We start from the raw sequence: 16,680 nt of genomic DNA on the forward strand, positions 1-16,680 counted from the left end.
GTTTTTTATTTCAGACTTTTTGCTTTTCAGTTTTGGAAGTTTCTACTGACATAGCCTCAGGCTCACAGATTTTTTTCTCAGCTGTGTCCAGTTTACTAATGAGCCCATCAAAGGTAGTCTTCATTTCTTTTACAGTGTTTCTGATCTCTAGCATTTTTTTGTTTCTTTCTTAAAATTTCCATACTTCTGCTTGCTTGTCCATCTGTTCTTGCATATTTTCTACTTTTTCCATTAAAGCCTTTAGCGTATTCATCTTATTTAAAAAAAAAAAAAAAATCCTGTTCTGAAAATCCCAACATTCTTGCCATATCTGACTCCTTCTCATGCCTGTTCGGTCTCTTCAAACTTTTTTCCTCTTAGTATGCCTTGTAATTTTTTTGTTAAAAGGTAAACATGATGTACTGGGTAAAAGCAACTAAAATAAATAGGGCTTTAGTAATGTGGTGACAAGGTGTAGGGGAAAGGAAGTGTTCTATAGTCCTAGATTAGGCCCCAGTCTTTTGGTGAACCTGTGTCTCTGGGCTATAAGATTCACCAGTGCTTCTCAGTCACCCCTCCCTATGTTGGACACAATGGCTAGAGATCACTGAGTTGAGTGTTGCCCTTCTTCCAAGTAGATTAGGCTCTGATAAAACTCTAATAAGGCTCTGGAAAAATAGCTTCTCCTGAGGTTAGGCCTTGTTCAGAAAAACAGAATGCTCTGAAGTATTTCAAAACGGTTCTTTTTCCTTTCTCCCTGCTGAACATACAAGGGAATTTTTCTCAGATATTCACTGTGAGAACCTGGTAGAGTTCCAGGAGGAGGAACAGACAAAAGTCTAGGGGCCAATCTATGACTGAGGTTTTTGGAGTCTTTAACTCTCAGATTTGTCCACATTGAGCCTCCAGCAATTTGTCAATTACAGTTTAGGTTTTTCTACCCTGATACTGTTTCCTACAGAGGTTTCTTCTCCTAAGCACCTGCTCCTGTAAGTTATGATTCTCTTAACTGCCTGTATGTCTTTCCAATTTTGGGGACAGTGGTTTGCCCTATGACTTCATTTCTCTGGCAGATCTAAGAAGAATTGTAGATTTTTCAGCCGATCAGTTTTTTTTTTTTTTTTTTTTTTTAACTTGTTAGGATAGAGTGGTGACTTCTAAGCTCCTTACATTCCAGACTGCAATCATTGGCATTTGCACAGACATTACCTAGCTCATAGTTCTTGGAAATGAATATGAATAAATGGCCATAGAATTAAGTACTGACTTAACAAAGCTTCTGTCTGCTTTTTGATTTGTATCTGCTGAACCAAGGATGATCAGTTGTAATGGTCTATGTTTTATCTTTGTTAGCCATCATATTTCAAAGAGGCTATGATATTATGACCCATAACAAAGAAAGTCTTTGAGGGAGAAATAGAATTATTCTGCAAGCATAACCAAGAGATGAATGAATAAGCAAATATGGAACTCCTTCAGATCTCCCATATCCTAAGTTTACTGGTAGCACTAGTACTTCCAGAAATGTTTAATATCAGTATCCAAGCTCAAAGCATGCAAACAAACAAATCTTCTCTTTACCATAAAAAGATAAGATGGATATACTTTGAAGTAGTAGCATCCTATCTATAAAAGTTTTAAATTATATACCAATATCAAAATAGGTATAGTAGTTTTCTTCATCATGCCTAAGCTCTCCTTGTAGCCTCAATTAGGTATTCTTTGCTCCCTTTTCCTGCTTTCTGATAAATTTTGCCCAAAAGATTTCATCTGAATTGCAAACATATACTCCCACTCTTGTATTTAATGCTGCAAGTAACATATGTTCTTTTTAAAATAAGGTTTTTCTTTGATATGTGCAGATTCATCTACATTCTTGGTTGGCCCTCCAATCACTTCTGGCACACAATTGTCCAGGGTTGATTGGATTAAGGGATGCAGTATGTGACTCTCAAGTACAGACACAATTAACCACAGAATCAATTCTGGACCATGTTCTAATCTGAACAGCTAAGCTAGCTAGCCCCAACAATTGGATGTTCTAATTATCAGTGAAATACTGATACTAAATATCAGTAAAATACTGAAGTTGGTAATAGTTTCCATTATATAATATCAAATAACAGTTTTTACTTTCACCCATATTATACTGAATTACTGTTCTAAAGTTAAAGAGGTTTTTTTGTTTGTTTGTTTTTTGCCAAAAACCTTTTGTGTAATGGAGGGCAAGAGAAAGTTGTTCCATGTGACACACAAAACATCTAGGATTTAATTGAATAGCAGAGATCTTAGCTACTTTTTGGTTAGGTCAAATCAATGTACTGGTAGTATTTGCAAACATCTGGAAACAAGACATTAAAATAGACTATTATTTAGACTCATGCATATTTATGTCATTGCACATGCACATTTGTACAATAGTGCCTATTAGTTCCAAGTATGTTAAAAAAAAAAAAAGGATGGCACTATTTTACTAATTATTGTCATTTCATTTTTTTCTAAATACCTTTTCTTGTGCCCAAAACACTATAAAATGGATGAAAAACCATATCTTTACTAGCATATCTTGTTAGTCATCATAATTCTGGTACAGGTTATCTTTTTGTTTGCTTGTATGTCTGTGTGTGTGTAAGGTTTTTGTTTCACTTTGCAATATACCCACACTTTGAATTTGACTTGATAGAAGCATCTGAGAAGGATTCAGATTATTTGCAAATAATTCCATGAAACATTGACTTTGACCACAAACGAGAAGTGATTTCAAAAAAATGTACTTATTTCATACCTCTTGGTTTTGAGTCCAAATACTTTCTAGTTACCCCAATGTTAAAATGTACAGTTTTTTTTTTAATGCCCCGAGTGACTGAACTGAGTCAGACAAAATAAGAACTCAATTTGTTTTCTGATTCCAATTTGACATTATAGTTTCTGTGGCTTACAGACCACCAGAATTCTCAGATAATCAGACACATGAAATATAGGATTGGTAGGATTCGATGCAGACAATTGCTGTGGATGTTAGACAATGGCCCCTGTACCATCACACAATGTCTGGAAAAGCAAACATCTTCCAGAACTGCTGTTTTGCTCTCTGACATCATCACTACATGCCAAAATGCCAAGGTCTTAGCTATCTTCCCTCAAAGGTATTACCTCCATCAAGTATCAAAAAGTGAAGACTGATGACATAAAGAATTATCTAATGAAAAGTTCCTCTGGAATGTCTCTAAGCAAATCAGAAGGACACTGATGACAGTGCCTTTTTTTGACTACAGAGTTGAATCATCAAGGCCCCTTTCTCTACATAATTATTTTATTATATTTTATATACTGTTAATTCATTATTTTAATTTTAAAAAGTAACCAGGGAGGCTAGTTACTTCAAATATTCCAAAATCTTCCAAAGAAATAGGTTGTTACAGGCCACTTAGGTGCTGAGGGCCTGAAGGAAACAGGAAGATTTATACGTCTTTAAAGTCTATATGGTTTTCCTATAAGCCACTTACCTACTTCCTTTGAGAAAGACAGAAGGGAGAAAAAAAAAGATAAATGCTCACAGGAACTGATGATATAACACCGTGCAGCTGCTAATGCATATGGATGTGTCATGCAAATGTCCCTAGCAGAAACACATTCTTTAGTTTAAACCTGCAACCATATTCAGCAATAAAAGAGTTTACAAATCAAACTGCTGACTCCTTTTTTTTTCTTTTTTCTTATCAGAACACTGCAGCATACATCTTACCAGGCAGAGTAAATCAAAAGAAGAATCAGCTGGAGTTACCAACGCTTGTTTTCCCCTGGATATCAGGTGTGGGCTGCAATTTTGCAGATCAATTTGTGAGCTGAAATAAGTAGCTGTGGTCCACTAAAACTCGAAATAAAGCTGGGTTTGGGTGATACTTGTGCTAACTTTGCAAAGGCCTTATCTTTGCAAAGGGACATTGTAATTTACCAGCTGATTGGTTTTTCCCTGTCTAAAGATGTACGTTGATTACACCTTTATCTGAATATAAAAAGATGTGGAGGAGCTGAGAGGAATACTGAGTAATAGAACTTTGTTTTCTTGTCTTTATCTTTTCTATTCTTTTAGTCTCAAAATTTGCAGATTCTCTGATAAGTGGATAGGAAAGTAGACTCAAGAGAAGGACAAAAAAAGGAGAATAAGAATAAGAAAAAAAAAAAGAGGTGGAAGGAATTTGGGGAGCAATCTTGTCACATTAAATTTTCCAAAGCATCGACATAGTTAGAGCATATAGCTGTGAATTTATTGTGACATAGGCTTCTCCTCACGCTAGTACTGCGCATTTATTGAAAAGTTCTGTATTGGGGAATGAAAAATGTCAAACAGGAAACTTCAACTGTTACCTGGAGGGGACGTTAAATGGTGACTTGGGAGTGATTCGCTCCAACTTCTTTATGGCTGGGAGAAGGAATACCACTCTGACATTTTTTTATAGGCTTGTATGCAGAAGCTAAGCACTTAGAAGCACGAGGCAGTTGAGATTAGATGCGAAAAGAGAAAATGAGTACGTATTTGGGGATTAACCCGCATTTGTGCTCTACAGGGAAGCAAGCTAGGCACTCACTTTGAAGGCACCACTCCAGTGAAACGCCATCAATTCTGAATGAAATTACTTAGGGCGAAATTGCATATCTGCAGGTGGCATCATCTTTGCTGTGCTCTAGGTTTATTTCTCCCTCTAACCTGGGTTTGACTGGTCTTTGCTAAAGATCACCCCTGAGTAGCCTAGACCTCTGGGAAAGGGCCTGGTGTCCTAAAAATAGCCACTCATTTCCTTTACCCTATGTTGACCACTGCGTGCGCCAAGCAGGGATCGGGCGAAGGGGTGGGGGAGGGGGGAACACCCGTATTCCTTTTTCTGGGACCCGGAGCCAAGAGTTTGTGGCTTAGCCTCAGAGAGCCTCGGGCAAAGGCGGGGAGGTTGGAAGGAGGAAGAGCCGAATCTCAAAAGGCAATCAGTGGCTCGTTCTCTCCTTCCACCAGGATCCTAGGACATTCCCATATTCACTAGCAGAACTCGGTCCACTCCAAGAGCCCAGGCTGGAGTCTTCACTCAGGCCCAAGGCAGGCTGGTTAGAAAATAGCTCTGGCAGGCCTTCCCTCCCATTCCTCCAAGCCCCCTGCCCGGGGTCAAGTCACGCCTAAAGGATGTAAGAAGCTTGCTCCAGGAGCGGGTCATTTACTCTTTTTCTTTGTTGTTTTCCTAGAGGTGAGGCGAGAAAAAACGCTCACAGAAAGAGAGAGAACGGTTGCAATTTGCACCCCCTCCCGCCCCTCGACGCAGGCAATTCCTCGCTTGCATCTGGCGGCGCGGGCCGAGCCGCCTCCGCGCGACTAATATACATATTTAGAGGGGGAGGTTGGGCGGCTGCTTCTTCTCTGGGTCAATGTGTTAATTAAAAGTTGGTCTGAGTTGGTCAGCACGCAGTCCCAGATGTGCTTAACAGCATGCAATTAACACATAAGGCAAATCTTTTTGAAGATACCAGAATTGAAAACCCCCCAAAGAAACTCCACCCCGCCCCCGCCCTTAACGTGAAATAGCGATGGCAAATAAGGGAAAAGTCATTAAAAGACGTAATTAAATGTGAGCCGCCATTCTTGAAGGGGGTCGAGCTGGAAAAAAAAAATTCCCTAAATCTATATATTTCAAAAATAAATAGCAAATTGATTTTTTTTTTTTTTTTTTTTTTTCTGCAGGACAGGCAGGCTCGGAGATCCGCTTCGCCCCGTTCCCACCCCATGTATATTAAATAGCTGGCGAGCGGCGGCCGCGCGGCGCGGGTGACCTAGCAAGCGCCCGGAGTCCCCGGCCTCTGCGCGGGCCCGCGCGCCGCCGCCGCCGCCGGCGATTGCAGAGGGGCCTCTCCCAGCCAGATTGGTTTCTCTATCCAGGGATAATTACCGCAAGCTCACTTGCCTAGCGTCCTTTATATTTTCAAAAAGTGCAGGGGAAGAGTACGGGTGTATTGGAGAGGGAGTGATAGTCATTCTAGATTTTAAAAATATTTATATGAAAAGTAACAGTATTCACGGAGACACCTAATATCATCATCGACCTCATCGGAGGAGCAGGTCCAGGTTCCACTGGCCCAAGGCTGCATCTGCCAGCTCCCGCCTGCCCGCAGTTTTCTACCTTATTTAGCCCTTTGCCCTCGGTTCTCAGGCCTCCACGTGTCACTTTGCTTCTATATGTGTTTTCATTTGGGTTGACTTTGTGTGTGTGTGTGTGTGTGTGTGTGTGTGTGTGAGAGACACTTCTCAGAATCCACCAAAGACCTTGAGTAAGAGCTGTTGGCTGCATCTTCCCTCTTTCTGAAATCTGTTAGCACCCCTCCCCCCTGCCCACATCCCTCCTCATTCTCCTGCCCATACACATTCACAGGGGCAGGCGCTCCTATGCACGCCCACATTCACCCACACTCCCACACAGCATTCATTGCAACTTCTGTACTTGCAGAAGCCATAGGAGGACTTGGTGCTGCTCAGTTGGGCACCTTAAGGCCACACCGACCTCTAAGTCAACTTATTGGTTATCATCCTAGACTTTTGTCTTAACATGTTTTGGTTTCAGGGATGCCACAAGATCCCATCACCAACACCGCCCAAAAGGGGGCCGGGGATAGCAAATCTAACCAATTAATTATGTGTGTCGTATCTAAAGGGCGTGCCTTATTGATGACACCTAATGAAGCAAATAATGGATTTGCAGTATCTCGGCTATTCATCTGGTCCTTCCAGAATACCAAGTATTAAGGAGAGATGGATAGTGACGGATGGAGAGACAGACAGAGAGGAGAGGGGGAGGGGGAGAAGGGGTCGGCTACAGATCCCTGGAAACAGACCAGATTTGTTGAGTGTCGGCTTGAAGAAGGCAGTCTGAGCCATGATTTAAACACCGGAGGCATCATTGTTAACTAGTGTCCGACGACTGTCCCCCGCCCCCACTGTGCCTTCCTCCCGCTCCTTTCTTTTCTCCCTTTTGTACGATACAGAAGGTGAATAATGAAACCATTTTGCTAATAGTTTATGAGCCATGAGATTGGAAATGTATATGGATAGACCGGAGCACCAGACTAAAATCATTTGAAAGAAGCGTGAGGCTTGGCAGAGAGAGAAAGAAACCCTCCGTGTCCTGTTTTCCCAGCCCGAAGCGGAATGGGACGAATGAGGTCGCCTCGTGCCTCTCCCTCTCCCCTCCGTCCGAGGACAGCGGCTTGGCCGGTCCTCCTGCCAGCGCCTAGCCCTCCTAGTCTCCCCAAGGGGCTGGAGCGAGAGGGAGATGAATTGGGGCGATGGAGAGATAGCGCGAGCGGGAGATAATCGTTATCACCAGGGTTTTTCTTCCAGTGATGGATCTGAAAAGATCTATCACGCAGGGTAGCTCTCCCGGAGGCATGAAACAATAGACGTGAACCTCGTGCTGCAGACTGCCACAGGGACGCTGTCCGTGCGTCTGTCATTTCTGTCCCCATAGGGCCTGTTCCCCTAGTTGCGAACACCCAGAACCTTGAGAAATGCCGCGAGCACTCACCCACCCACCCACCCACCCGACCTCCACATTCGGCCCGCTAGGAGGTTTGCCCAACGGCTTTCTTTGCGGAGTTGCTGCAGTTTCAAAGCCTGGACTCTGGAGGAGGCACGCGGGGGCACCTAAGGGGATTGGAGGTGGAATAGGGTGGAAGGTGAGGCGCTGGCCTAGACCCACAAAGGGGCCGCAAAGCCTGGGGAAATCCTAGGAGCTGACTGGGAACGGTGGCCCAAGCCAATGGCCCGCGAGAGACCGCCCCGCATTTGGCCAGGCGTCCCTGAAGAGAGCGGAGGCGCGCGGGGGAGGGCGAGGGCGGGCTCCTCTGGAGGCAGCGGGCTACAGGCCGGGCTCCAGGCCGGGCTCCCTAATCGGGTCAGCAATTGGAGCGGGAAGGCCGGACAGGTAGGTGGCGTGGGGCGCACAAGCCCGGCAGCGGTAACGCGGGACGCCTGTACTCCTTCCAACCTGGTCTTTGAGAACCCTTAAGCGCGCTCGGGACCGGGACCCAAGGGCGGCACCGCAGCCTCCCAGGCCCTTGGGGCAGCCTGGGAAGGGCGGTCCATCAGCTCTCGCGCCCCGGGCGCGGTCTTCGCGGGGTCTGGAAAGGGAGACGCGCGCAAACGCCTGCGTGGAGCCATGGGCGGTGGGCACACCCCGCAGGGGGAGCTACTGCTGTAGCCCCCCTAGAATTTCTGCATTTTTCCACTCTTTCCAAACTGGATTCTGGGGAAAACAGAGTAACCTTTGCGTTTAAGAGGAGGTAACTAGCGGGAAGCGGTCTTAGGAGGAGGTAACTGGTGGGCAGCGGTATAAGGAAAGGCGCGATTGGGTCAGCAGCACCACCACATAAACTGCATGGGGGACCCTCTTTGGTTTTCGCCCTTTGGGGTACGAGTAGAGGTTTGGTGTTTCACCTCTTGTGTAGGGTAAGCGCTGCTGGCATTGGGCAGAGGTGGGGCACTGGAAAGAAAAAGCACCACCGTCCCCCGGCTCCCTCCCCTCTCCCCCGAGCTACTGCTACTGGCCGCCTTTAGGCCCACGGGACTGGCTTGGCCCCCACTTCGCAGGCCTGACGCTGAGGCATAAAGCGTCCAAAGAGGAGCAGAGCAACCTCCCTGCACCTGCGGACTCTCCTCTCCCGGTACCTGGCGTCAGCTGCAAAATCTTCAGTTTCCTCAATCCCCACACCCAGCCATATTGATCGTCCTATTGACCCTCGTTTCTGTGCGCCATTCAGGATAGATTTAGCGTAGCAACCTCTTGAACTGGGGGAGTCAGGTGTATGGAGCGAGTGTCTTTTATCCTCGGGGGGCTTTATTTTTAAGGAAGCACCTAGAATCAAAATGAAAATCTTACTGAGCCACTCACCACCCACAATCCGGCCTGGCCAAAAGGAAAGGGGAAGGGCGGGCAGTAAGTTGTGTTCAGGAATCTCAGTCAAGTAGATCCCATCCGTTGGGTCTGCAGGTGTGAGCGGGTGCAGCAAAAGGGCATCCAGGGACAGGGTTGAGGGCGTGCGGGGTGATTAGTAAGGAAGACCCCATGGCAAAACCCCACGGCGCTAGCCCGCAGCTCGCGCTTACCCTGGAGCTGGCACCCCCAAGCAAGCGATGACGTGACCCGGGTGCCCGCGTTTGCCCTACCGGTAGGCCAGAGCCTAGGGTTGAAGTAAAGTTGCTGAGTGGGTTATTGTCGCTTCTGGGGAAGGAAATCTGCACTGCAGGAACTCCTTGTGCCTTCTGCACTCACCTTTCGCACTTCCATCCAAAATTCTGGGTTACCTAAATTCCTGTCCCAGTACCTCAGGAAAACGCCAACTCCTGGCATTGCTTCCCGGTTTCCCTCCCAGTCACTCCGGTACTCCCAGAGGGAAACCGGGCTCCGGATCCCCCTCCGCCCCCGGCTTCAACAGCCAGCCACCCTGGGAGCTCTTTGCCCTTCCCAGCCAGTGCCAGTTGCTGGGTGGGGGAGAAGGTAGGTGGGTAGGGAGGGTCAGGTAAATGGCGCGGTTCTTCCCCCCTTCCGCAAAAGTAACAATACTACTGTAAATTCTATTAAAATTGAATTTCATCTCTCTCTCCCAATCTGTCCCCTCACAACTACTGCAAGGGAGGCGGGGGTGGGATTAAGGTCGTCCCCGGAAAAGGGGGGCAAAATGCACGCCTGCTCCTCTCATTTGTTAGTTGCTTCGGTCAAAAAGTTTGCTATTTATAGGCTACACGCTGCAGCCCGAATCTCCGCGCCCGCTTCCGAGTGCAAAGTGAGAGCGATCCCGGAGACGCCCAGCGGCCCGACTCCGTCGTGTCCCGTGATTTGTTTTGTTTTAGTTCTGCTCTCACGCGGCAAGCAGCCAGGGAGAAGACCGTGGGGAACCCCGAAACACCCTCTGGTAGTAGCAAGGAAAACAGTTCTGCAGTCGGTGAATGTGAGTCCGCGCTTGACCCCGCTCCGCGCGCGCGAGCGAAAAGGCTGGGAGGAGACGCAGCCGCCCCGCGGCCGCCACCGCCGCCGCCGCCGCCGTGCGCGCCCCTTGCTCAGTCCTTGGCCTCCGCCTCTGCCCCTTCAACCTGCAGCTCCACGCGCTCTCTTTCTCTTGTCCCTCCTCCCCCTTTGATTTCTCCCTTCTCATTCTCTATTTCGCTGCATCTCTTACCCTCCCCTCACCTCTTTGGCACTACTCTCAACTTCCAGTTGAGTTTGCATCTGGGCGCAAAATGAGTCAAGACTGGCCTTTACGTGGGAGACGGGGTGGGCGTGTGTGTTTCATAAAGAATAAAACTGTGCGGGGCTGGGCGGGTCGGGGGTGATGAGGGGGGAAAAGCGCGTGCCCGAGCTGGCCGTAGAGCGCGGCCCGGCGCGCTGGGGGAGGGGACGAGGTGCTTCCAGATGGAGACCTTTCCTTTCGCAGTGGCTCCGACCTCGGGATGAGGACGCGGTGCCCAGGAAGCCTGGCCATTTGGGACCATCCCTACGCGGAGCGGGGACAGATCTCTCTTAATCAAAATCTCAGAACCGCCCTGGGCGGAAAGCCGGGAAAGGAGAGGAAGGACGTGGTCTCATGCTGTGGCTAGCCGGAAATAGAGTCAGGGTCAGGTCTCTGAATTCCAGGTACACTGGGAACTGCGACACCTTTTTCCAGCGGCGCGGCCAGGACTCGCTTGCTGTGAGAGCAAAGGTGCAAGCGGATCGCGGCGGTCGGTCCCTAGGCCTTGACCTTGTCCTCTTTTTCTAAATGCCAGAGCCGCAGAATATGCGGTGTTAGAAATCAAACGTCAAGGGGACGGGGCCACAGCAGGCTGGCGAGGTTCCTCGAGCCTCAGCCCGGAGCGAGAGAAGCTTAGCCGCGCCAAACGCGCGGGGAAGAGCGGCGCGCTCGGAGCCGCGGCCAGGCGCTCTGTCTCGCAGGCGCGCCGCGGCTGGCAGGAAACTCGCGCACGGTGGGTCAAAGTGCCCTTTCCCGCCTGAGTTGAGGCACACTTTTCGGGGTACGGGATATGGAGAAGGTTGTGACTGAAAATAAACCCGGGGCTTGGATCCGTGAGGCCGAAAATGAGAGGCCAGAGCGAGGGTAGAGAGGAATTAATAACAAGTCAGGGGAGACCGCTGGCTTCGCTTCTCTGGCGCGCAGGGCCCTGTGCCCTTAGTGCGCGCATCGGGATCAGCTTCTTAGGCACCAACAATTTCTCCTTCCTCTGTAGAAGTCGCAATTAGAGTCCCCTTTTGGCCACATTCCCCCAAAAGTGCCCAGGCGGCCTTTGCGGATAGACTGGTAAGGAGAGAAGATCCAGCGCCAGTCTGTGTCGGTGCCGTTTGGAGGAGACTTGCTCCCCAGGGTGTGTGCGCCCGAAGTTCCCCGTCACAAACCATGGGGGCTGGGGCGTGGTCTGTTCCCAGCCCGCATCCCCAGTCCCTCCCAAGCTCACATTGCAGCAGCAGTCTGGTTCATACAGGACCCGGGGCGCCCACATCTGGCCCTGAGCTGCCCAGATTCTCAACGTGGCCCTCCCAAAACCGCTTTCCAAAACTCAACTGCCCAGTTAAAAGCAGAAACAAGTTTCTGCCACTAACTCTGGGCCACATTCGGGGATATGGGTAGATGCGAAACTTAGTACATCTTCATAGGCAGAAACCGGTGGCACTGACCTATAAATGTTGGAATTCAGGTACTGGAGGTGCGATGTCTCAGTAGCTCTCAGCCCTATTCCCCAACAGTAAATGCGCTCAGCTCTTTGGTTGAGGGTTTATCTTAGCTGTTGATCTTTGCCCTAAGCCCTAGTGAGAAGGGAAGGAAAGGAGAGAACAGGTCAAAGTAAGAAAGGTTTACTTTCTGAGGAAAAGAGACAAGGGAAAGACTCAAAGGAAAAGCATAGTTAAAAAAAAAAAGAAAAGAAAAGAAAAGAAAAAGAAAGAAAGAAAGAAAAAAAAGAAAGAAAAAGAAAAACCCCATTGCCAGCTGTCTGTCTTTCCACCTTGCTTAGTTTGAAAAGCCCACGACTTTCGAGAGCGAAGGAGTTGGTTAGCCAAGGACCCTCAGACACATTTAAATACCCCATCCCCAAAATGTTTCTATGACAGGCGTCGCTCAAGTGTTGGCCAAAGTTGGAGAAGGCCTGAGCGCGGGCTCCTAGTATCTCTGGCAATTTTGCTTTAGCGTAAACTCTGGGTCCTGAAGATGGGGCGCTAGGCGCCAGGCTCCTGGGTAGCGGTGGGAGCAGAGTGTTTGGAGTCTAAATCATTCATTCCGCTTTCAAGAATTTTTTGAAGCATTAGGGCTTTTCCCGCCTTTGACGGGATCTTAAAACTCCGGAGCTTCTGTCGCTTAGGATAGTGACTTGCTCTGGCTGTGAGACTCACTCGCTCAGCTCTCCATGCGGCAATGCTGGCCATATCTTTCTAGTTCGCGCTCCCAACAGCAGGCTCCTTTCTGGCCTGTGCTTCTCCAGGCTAGGCCTCTGTGGCGCGGCCTCTAGAGCCGTGGGTCTTTACTCATAGTCCGGGGCTCTAGATAGGAAGGACCCCAAGTTCTCCTTCTCGTTGTGAGTAAAGATGGCATTTCTACCATGTAGACAAAACTAGACAACAAACTTTTGGGGTATGGAAGGGAGGTGGTGACAGAGAACGGAGAGGCCCATTTGTTTCCAAATCAGGTAGTCAAGAAATAAGAGATTTCACTTCCTCCAAATTAGCTCGTTTTCAAGCAACTCTGGAAAATGGCAGGAAGAGGAATTGTCCTCTTACAAATACTTCAGGTCTGTGACCTGTAACCCCCAAAACGAGGCAAGGAAAGGGTAACCATACATCTATAACCGCCAAAAAGAGGAAACAAGAGAGCGTCCATGCACGTGGAATTGGACAGAATTGGGTACCTGTGCCCATCTGCATATGGGCCCTGCTTTTCTTAGATGGCCTTAGATCATGGTTGTAAGTGGCAGCCACTATTTTACCAATAATCAAAGCATAATCTCTTGACAGTTCCTAAATTGTGTTTTTCATGGTGCCACTGGCTGCTAAGTTGCCAGGGATGCAATAATCAGCTTGAACCATACCAGACCAAGATAACTTTATGAGCCTTAAAATTCCCCCACCTTTCTCAATCCCACTTGTAATTCCTCAGCCACCATCCTGCCTTCTCTACCAGCATGGCTGTGTCATCTGGGTACTAAAATGGCCTGAGAACCAATCCCAGTTGTTCATCTCCCTTTCCCCAGCTAGACCTTTGACTAGAATAAAGAATTACTCGGCCTAGCTCAAGGTGTCACACACCTGTAATCCCAGCACTTTGGGAGGCCAAGGCAGGAGGATCACTGGACTCTGGAATTTTGAGACCAGCCTGAGCAACACAGTGAGACCTCCCTCTCTACAAAATGTAAAAAATAAAAATTCCTGAGTGTGGACGGATGAAGGCAATGGCTAAACTTTTCCTAAAAGTTGGAACAATTCCTTTCCTCCCTCCTTTTTCACTCTGACCCCCAACGCCATCTTTCTTGGGTCAGCAACTCCAGAACTCCAGCAATGGGGTCTTCCTAATCTTGTGCTCTCCCTTATTGGGATTTCTTTTTCTAAGAGGTGAGTGTGTAGAGGAACTGAGCACAATCTCCTTCCAGGATTTTATTTGATCATTAAATTTACACATTTCAAGGCAAAGAAATGAGGCCTGAAATCCAGATGGCAGGAGGGAGGGAATTAGGGAGAACCCAGAGAACTAAGTGACAATTTGACAAGGAATTTCAATTAACTTGATACTCTTCTATTATGTCTCACCAATTTGAACTCAAATTTTTCCCCTTAAGCGGAGAAATACAGTTCTCCAATTATGTGACTGTATTAGCCATACATTCAGGGCTGTATTCTGGCAGAGCATTTTTAGAAGTTGACCACTGAATACGTATGCAACCTCCAAAGTCTTCTGCGCCCTCCAATATCTCACTTCATTTTGACATCAAATAAAAGCATTTACTTTCATCCAGTTCTTGGTCACCTTCAACAGGTTGGTTTCAGTTGCTATATTTCTCAAATTTCCTTACAATAACAGCACATGAACCAGATATGTTTGGATTCCGTGGGACAGGATTACTCCCTCTTCAGTTCTCCAGGTAGTTCTAGCTAAAACTGCCTTTACTTTCACCTGAGTTACACACCTGCTTGAAGTGAAACTGAAGATTTTTTTTAACCTGAATTATTGAAATACTTGTTCACTTTTTTTTCTTTTCTATTTGGAATAAACCTGGTCATTAATAATTATGGTCATATGAACATTTAAACAGACATGTCATAAAAGATAAACACGCCTTTTATGTAGAAATTTTCTTTGAGGTATTTAAAAATCACAGCTTGGGTATTTAGCATAGCTTCAGGAAATTGGAACTTTGCAATTAATGGACAACTGAACTTATTTTCAGAACTTTTCATTTAACGTTAGCATACTTCTCCAGAATTACATTCTCTAATTCAACTGAATCTGCCATTAATTGCTTTAACAAGTATGTGCTTAAATGAGATTGTTTGCAACATATCCACCTGTACAACCTATTTGACAGGAGTTTACAATTCACAAAAATTAAATTTGGGACAATATAGTATATTCTATTGATCCAATTTATTTAAGCTATAGTGTACTGCCAACATCTTAATAGTAAAAAAAATAAAAGACATTTCTTTGTAGAAGAAATTGTATGCGTTCTTTTTCAGGAAGGCTTAATGAATACTTAGTTTGTCTCCCATGTTCTTTATTTTTTCTGTCAGATGCGTCATTGCTTCTGATTCATTGATCTCATATAAATTAAAAGAAGATTCAAGTTACTGATTTCTGAAAAATTATATCCCCCTCTTAGCCAGAATAATTAATATTCAATTATTTTAAACATTTTAATGTAATTTAGAAGAGAGAAAACTCCTACACATATTCATCAATCGATGATCACCAAATTAGCTAAACTATTGACAACATTTGGTTCACAACTATTAGTGAACATTTGGAAGTGAAGATGTAACATCAGGAAAGGTGACATTTCAGGTCCAATGCAGTGGCTCACACCTGCAATTCCTGCTCTTTGGGAGGCCCAGGAGAGAGAATTGCTTGAGGCTAGGAGTTCAACACCAGCCTGAGCAACACAACAAGATCCCTTGTCTAAAAAAAGAAAAAGAAAAATCAGCCAGGCATGGTAGTACATGCATATAGTCCTAGCTACTCAGGAGGCTGAGGCAGCAAGAGAGCGTGAGCGCAGGAGTTTGAGGTTGCACTGAGCTAAGATCCCACTGCTGCACTCCAGCCTGCAGGACATAGTGAGACCCTCTCTATATATAAATAGGTAAATAAGTAAAGTTGCAGTTTCTGCTATCAATGTGACAATCCAAGAATGATATTCGAGATCAAAGGGCAAATGATAAGTGGTACAATGAAATAAAGGGAATAAGGACAACTTGTCAGCTGCTATCTTCTAGATGTAGTATTCCACTCCTTAAAATCATTTGGGTGATATATTGTGTGAAATTATTTTGCATGGGAAGAAGCAGCTTCTTCCTTCTTCTACTGGGTGTCCAAGTTAATATTTACTTTTTTTTTTTTTTTTTTTTTTTTGAGACGGAGTCTCGCTGTGTTGCCCAGGCTGGAGTGCAGTGGCCGGATCTCAGCTCACTGCAAGCTCCGCCTCCCAGGTTTTTACGCCATTCTCCTGCCTCAGCTTCCCGAGTAGCCGGGACTACAGGCGCCCGCCACCTCGCCCGGCTAGTTTTTTTTTCATATTTTTTTTTCTTAGTAGAGACGGGGTTTCACCGTGTTAGCCAGGATGGTCTCGAACTCCTGACCTCGTGATCCGCCCGTCTCGGCCTCCCAAAGTGCTGGGATTACAGGCTTGAGCCACCGCGCCCGGCCTAATATTTACTTTTTAATGAGGTAAACTTCACATAACATCACATTTATCATTTTAACCATTTTAAGGAATATAATTTGGTGACTTTTTTTTTTTACAACACTCACAATGATGTGCAACCATAATCACCGTCTAAATCCAGAAAATTTTTATCACTCCAAAAGGAAGCCTCATCCCATAAGCATTCAATCCTCATTCTTCCCTCCCTTTCAGCCACTGTCATGCCTTAAACTGCTTTCTGTCTCTATGGATTTGCCTATTCTGGACATTTTATAACTGGAATCATTTAACATTTGGCCTTTTATATCTGGCTTCTTTCACTTATTATCTTCGTATAACTTCATTTGTTTTAAAGTTTCATCCATATTGTAACATGAGTCAGTTCTTCATCCCTCTTTATGACTGAATAGTATTCAACGTTATGGATATATCACCTTTTGTTTACACATTCATCCATTGATAGACATTTGGGTTGTTTCCACTTTGTGGCCATTATGAATAATGCTGCTGTGAACACCTGTGTACCAAGTTTTGTTTAAACATACGTTTTCTGCTGTCTTGGGTCCAGTTTTGTTTAGGAACCAACCATACTGCTTTCCACAGCAGCTGCATAATTTTACATTCCCACGAAATATGTATGTGGGATTTAATTTCTCCATTCCTCATCAACATTTATTTTTCTTTTATTTCTGATAGCCATACTAGTGGGTATAAGTGGTAATTCACTGTTGTTTCAGTTTGTATTTTACTAGTAACTAATGATGCCAAGTATATTT

The 16,680-nt window shown here is 45.9% G+C and overlaps 1 protein-coding gene across 2 annotated transcripts in view; it reads left to right on the top strand.

Annotated features, from left to right (window-relative positions):
* Positions 1-7,851: 7,851 nt before the first annotated feature.
* The window catches only part of ESRRG (estrogen related receptor gamma), a 643,046-nt gene continuing 634,217 nt past the window's right edge, over positions 7,852-16,680 (top strand). Inside the window, exon 1 of one of the 2 annotated variants that reach the window (XM_050780447.1) lies at positions 7,852-7,937. The gene's annotated coding sequence lies outside the window, so the exon portion shown is untranslated. Of the gene's footprint in view, positions 7,938-9,647; positions 9,961-16,680 lie in introns of those variants that run through there. The other variant, XM_050780458.1, reaches the window with a different exon arrangement.

This window comes from Macaca thibetana, chromosome 1, assembly GCF_024542745.1.
Source record: "Macaca thibetana thibetana isolate TM-01 chromosome 1, ASM2454274v1, whole genome shotgun sequence".
NCBI classification, from domain to species: domain Eukaryota; kingdom Metazoa; phylum Chordata; class Mammalia; order Primates; family Cercopithecidae; genus Macaca; species Macaca thibetana.